Here is a 6366-nt window from a genome sequence, read left to right on the forward strand (position 1 = left end):
TCCATCTAGCCCACCATCCTGCTTCCAGCAGTGGCCAATCCAGGTCACAAGTACCTGGCAGAAAACCAAATATCAGCAACGTTCCATGCTACCAAACCCAGGGCAAGCTGTGGCTTCCCCCATGTCTATCTCAATAGCGGACTATGAACTTTTCCTCCAGGAACTTGTCTAAACCTTTTTTAAACCCAGATATATTAACCACTATTACCATATCCTCCGGCAGCGAGTTCCAGAGCTTAACTATTCTTTGCATAAAAATATAGCTCCTCCCATTTGTTTTAAAAGTATTTTTATATCATTTCATTGAGTGTACCACTAGTCTTTGTACTTTTTGAAAGAGTGAAAAATCAATTCATTTCTACCTCTTCTATACCACTCACGATTTTATCCCTTCTCAGCCATCTCTTTCCAAACTGAAGAGCCCTAACCTCTTCAGCCTTTCCTCATACGGAAGGAGTTTCATCCCCTTTATCATTTTGATTGCTCATCTTGAAGTTTTTCTAATTACGCTATATCTCTTTTGAGATACGGCAACCAGAATTGAACGCAGTACTCAATGTGAGGTATTATATTCTTAGACTTGTTTTGCATCCTTTTCCTAATAATTCCTAGCATCCTGTTTGCTTTTTTTGCTGCCACTGCACACTGGGCAGAAGATTGCAGCATATTGTCTACAATGACACCTAGATCTTTTTCTTGAGTGCTGACTCCGAAGGTGGACCCCAACATCAGGTAACTATGATTCAGATTATTCTTCCCAATGTGCATCACTTTGCATTTTTCCACATTAAATATCATCTTCCATTTGGATGCCCAGTCTTCCAGATTCCTAAGGTCTTCCTGCAATTTTTCATAATCCACATCATTTTTACAACTTTGAATAGTTTTTGTGTCATCTTCTTATTTAACCACTTCACTTGTGGTTCTCTTGTCCAGATCATTTATAAATATGTTAAAAAGCACTGGTCCCACACTCCACTATTCACCCTCCTCCATTGAGAAAAATGGCCATTTAACCCTACCCTCTGTTTTCTGTCCAATAACCAGTTCCTAATCAATGGAAAGACATTGTCTTCTATCCTATGACTTTTTAATTTTCTCAGGAATCTCTGATGAGAATCTTTGTCAAAAGCTTTCTGAAAATCTAGATACACATCAATTGTCTCACATTTATGCACTTGTTTATTTACCCCTTCAAAGAAATGAAGCAAATTGATGAGACAAACTTCCTTTGGCTGAACCCATCCTGACTCTGTTCCATTAAACCATGTTTGTCTATGTGTTCTGTAATTTTTTTCTTTATAATAGTTTCCACTATTTTCCCCAGCACTGAAGTCAGGCTTACTGACTTGTAATATCCAGGATCGCCCCTGGAATCCTTTAAAAATTGGTGTTACATTGGCCACCATTGGTCTCAAGGTGTCACTTCACTCCATCCAGAACACCCGCTCTCTCTCGTGCCAATAATAATACTACACCCAAGGTTCTATAGAATGCAAACCAACTTTACTTAAACTTGCTGAAAATGGCAGATAAACACTCCAAACTTCTTGGTATTTATAGTTCTAATCAAGACCATGTGTAATTCTCTCAGCTCCTTTCTCTAGTTTTCAGATAGGTAAAAGGACAGGAGGTGGCATATATTTGTACAGCGAAGAAATGCAAAGTGATGCACTTAGGGAGCAAAAAATCCACGGGAGAAGTATGTGTTAGGTGGGGAGAGTCTGATAGTTACGGACGGGGAGAAGGATCTTGGGGTGATAGTATCTAAGGATCTGAAGGCGATGAAACAGTGTGACAAGGCGGTGGCCATAGCCAGAAGGTTGCTAGGCTGTATAGAGAGAGGTGTGACCAGCAGAAGAAAAGAGGTGTTGATGCCCCTGCATAAGTCGTTGGTGAGGCCCCACCTGGAGTATAGTGTTCAGTTCTGGAGGTCGTACCTTGCTAAGGATGTAAAAAAAATGGAAGCGGTGCAAAGAAAAGCTACGAGAATGGTATGGGATTTGCGTTACAAGACGTATGAGGAGAGACTTGCGGACCTGAACATGTATACCCTGGAGGAAAGGAGAAACAGGGGTGATATGATACAGATGTTCAAATATTTGAAAGGTATTAATCCGCAAACAAACTTTTTCCGGAGATGGGAGGGCGGTAGAACGAGAGGACATGATATGAGAGTGAAGGGGGGCAGACTCAAGAAAAATGTCAGGAAGTATTTTTTCACGGAGGGAGTGGTAGATACTTGGAATGCCCTCCCGCAGGAGGTGGTGGAGATGAAAACGGTAGCGGAATTCAAGCATGCGTGGGATAAACATAAAGGAATCCTGTGCAGAAGGAATGGATCCTCAGAAGCTTAGCCGAGATTGGGAGGTGGGGCTGGTGTTTGGGTGGTGGGGCTAATTCTGGGCAAGACTTCTACGGTCTGTGTCCTGAAAATGGCAGATACAAATCAAGGTAAGGTATACACAAGAAGTAGCACATATGAGTTTATCTTGTTGGGCAGACTAGATGGACCGTGCAGGTCTTTTTCTGCCGTCATCTACTATGTTACTATGTTACTCCTGACTCCAATTCGCTACTTTTAGGCAGAGAACCTGCAGGCTGTCCTTCCAGCAGTGCACCTCACAGGGCTAAACTCTGGCCTTGGACAGGCTTCCCCTGTCCTAGTCCCGCTTCCAGGCTAGACTCCCCTGATCCACCTGAAGCTCTCACACCCTCTCCAGTTGCCACTTATAGGGGCAGCCATTGCTCCTTTAGCCAGCTTGTATTTATTCTTTCACTCCAGGATCCCCCAATGCTCCTGAGGGTCCTGGCAGGGGTACAGGCAACCAAAGACCTCTTGTACCTCACCAAGAACATTTTTATTAAACCCAAACTCCACCCCTACTGTCACTCTCCACAGGGATATACTTTCTTCAATTTATTTCAAAACCACTCCCCTTGAGGTGGTCTACCTCCCACCCAGGAACACTCCAACTCCAGCCCACTAGCAGGGACCTCCATCTCCCCAGGACTTCTGGAATCAACTAATACTATGGTTCTAGTAATACCCATCCCATGGGGTATTACATAAGTAAATTCTGAGTGGATTTTTAATTAATTTCCCAATGTTTCTTTAGTGTCCTCAAAGAACTTCTCCTCCTGAACAGTTTTAATATAGTTGTCACATTTAGTTTTACTTGAAATAGAAAACATTATTGAGTGACATTTCTCTTCAGCCAACTGTCCATTTCCCCTCACTAACTGTGATTAATGCAAGGCTGCCAGTTTGGTTAAATTATTCAAAACCCTCATAATTCTCAAATGTAATAAGACTTAGGCTGTGATATGTCAAGCCTCTATACCTTCTGCAGGGTGTTGATAAAATTTAAATTTCAAATGTTGCCATTGAATAGATGCTTTTAAAGCATACAGAAGTGGAGGAATAGCTTAGATGTTACAGAAATGGGATGAGAAACAGGGTTCAAATCCCACTGACTTTCCTTGTGACTTGGCAAATCACTTAACCCTCCATCACTTTAGATATAAACTTAGGGATGGATTTACTAACTTATAATACTGCATTAGTGTGCTCTAATGCTGTTTACATGTTATTAGTAAATAGGTAATAAATAGCATGTATTAATGCAGAAACTCCCAGAAATACTGGGGAATGGGTGGGGGTGAGGGTAAAATTGGGGGAGTTGGGCTTGGATAAAGCTGCCACATGTTTTTAAATATTTATCGTTGGACTATTACAAACAAAAGCATTAGATAGGCACAGTACATTTATGGAAAATAAATTAGGGAAAAATAAAAATTACATCAATATCCAATTATTAACAGTGGAAATTAGGGAAAATAAAGTTCTATATTTGTAGTAAGGAAACTAATTCATAGCTTGCATAACAAAGAAGATTAGGGCATCAAGTAGTTAGGAGAACAGTTTCTCCATTTATACTAAACAACAATTATCATCAAAAATTGTATATATGTTATTTTGAAACATCCCTCTTGTTTCTGAAATAATATGGTGAAGAAGGTAATTTAAACCAATTATGGGCAAACTAGGCAGTCGCCTAGAAAGACACTGTCTATGTTCTAGGGCAGTATAAAACATTTTCATTCAAGGTACACAAAATATCTTGACTTCTTAATCTAAACATTCATCTAGATTCACTTTTCCTGTGGGGTAATTTCTCTGGAATCTCAGTTACCTGAGGTACAGTGCACATATATATATTTATCATAAGATATATATATATATTTATCACAAGATTGATGAACTAAACAGATTGAGTAAATTAGGAGACAAATCCTGTGTTGATGAATCTCACTTGCAAAATACAGCTGATTGCTCAGGGATAATAGGGAAGAATAGAATGTACATGGGAACAATAAAACTGCATCACAAAGTTTAATGGAAGGCTTTGCTGCAAAACTTACAGTTGTATTCCTTGCTGTGAGTTGTGATGTGGCACTACGGTTCTACTTCTGTACAGAAGGTCTCACCACAAAAGATACATATGTGATTTTGCTAGATTTCCCAAATGACTATGTTTCACATGTATCTGTAGATCAACCTCCATTCTAAAATCTCAACTGCAAGCTGTACAGTGGTACATTTTCTTTTCATTGCTTTGTTTTACTGCCAAATGCACTTGGATGGATACTTTGGAGTCAAAAATTCTTGGCAAAGAGTGCAGTGGTACAATGCAAAGGTATGCATGTCCAATAAATGCTTCTGCACTACTACCCCCCCCCCCCCCCCCTTCTGTCTGGCATTTCCTGGAAAAGGCAAGACAGAGATGTTATTATAGAGTGTAATTGATCCCAATACACCAAGTAAGTATCTGGTAAGTGATGTTCAGGATTACCGGGAATGAGGCACATTTACATAACTTTCTTATGGTGTGCTTATAACGCTTCAAATACTTTATTCTACAAGGTAATATGACTCAAAGGGTGACAGTAAAGCAGCTAATTCAGCAGTCTGGGCAGTATAAGAATTCGGAAGTCTATATTGTACAATTTCAATAGGTATTTCATCAGCATTGTAATGTACCGGAGCAAAGTCTATGTTACCATTTTGGTAGGATCCATCCGTAAACCAAATGGGTCCCGTATGCAGAATTTCAAATTGAATGCATAAAGAAGGAGGCAACGAGGGTAGCTGAGCAGTACACTGATGAGGAAATAAACCAGCCCTTTCATTAACAGTAATAAAAGGATCCATGTAAAATTCATCCTTATATGAAAAAATACTAATCAGAATCTAAAATGTGGATGTTAAGTTTTGAAACCAATATAAGAAAAATCAGCTTAAAAAAAAGGAAAAATCCTAATGAGGCAGCAAAAGCTGTATCCTTGACTGACCTTTACAAAGATTCACATAGATGAGGCAAGAAATATAGCACATATGTCTGGGCAAAGATATCTTCCAAATAAAAGTTTTTTTTAAGGAAAAGTTTATTCTTAAAGAAAAAGAGAGACCCTAATTCTGTACTGAATGTGAAAACATTACACTTTAACTATAACTAATACATTAAAAATGTTGATAAAAGACAAAATATAAGTAGTTAACATATTTACTATGGAATGCAGAAAAGAAATCTTTCTTTATAATGCTTACGCAAACAAAAGTGATCACTTATACTGATTGCATATAAGCGGTAACATAAAGACAGACTAACAAATGAAAGACAAAGAATTAAGAGGTTGTAAATCAGATCATGCTATTGGAATTCAGTACTGGGCATAACCTTTAAATTAAATATGATATTATTTACAATTATATATGATAAATTACCAAAACAGTGTCCTAGGGCAAGAAGTACTTCTTATGTGCATGAATTAATATGAGATACATAGCTACTCCAAAAGTAGTAACAAAAAGGTACAATAGTACTGTTTAAATGCTCCATTGAGATTCTGTATCTCTGCAGCTGATCAGAAATCTCGGTGGAGTGCATTGAAATAATTAAAAAGGAAAGAAAATATTTCTTTATATTCCACTGGTCTAGCTATGTCATTTAGGACACACATGTACATGTTTCATTCATAGTAAATATCCTGAAAATAAAACTGTAAACTTTTTAGCAGAAAAACAAAATTGTTATCTAGAAATCATATACACAAAAGAAAACACTGAAATAAAATTGTATCTAAAAAATATTAGATTTGAGACAATAGAAATTCAGTTTCTAGCACTGAATTGAAAACAAAGGAATGTTGCTAAGTAAACATGACAAACAGAGACATCTATAATTTATTTAGATCAAGCCATTCAGTCCATAACAAAGGACGTGTTTAAAAGAAAGATGTTGCCTACAACTAAAATGAAATATATCCCTAGTTACAGTGCTTTAGAGCCATGAAATCAAGCAT

General features: G+C 38.0%; 1 long non-coding RNA gene across 1 annotated transcript; it reads left to right on the forward strand.

The window, feature by feature from the left end:
• Positions 1-444: 444 nt before the first annotated feature.
• On the forward strand, positions 445-5951 carry LOC115462300. Its single transcript, XR_003940804.1, has 3 exons — positions 445-456; positions 1701-1702; positions 5866-5951. It is a non-coding gene; the product is annotated as an uncharacterized LOC115462300 (long non-coding RNA).
• Positions 5952-6366: the final 415 nt, after the last annotated feature.

This window comes from Microcaecilia unicolor, chromosome 2 (genome assembly GCF_901765095.1).
Source record: "Microcaecilia unicolor chromosome 2, aMicUni1.1, whole genome shotgun sequence".
Classification (NCBI taxonomy): Eukaryota; Metazoa; Chordata; class Amphibia; order Gymnophiona; family Siphonopidae; genus Microcaecilia; species Microcaecilia unicolor.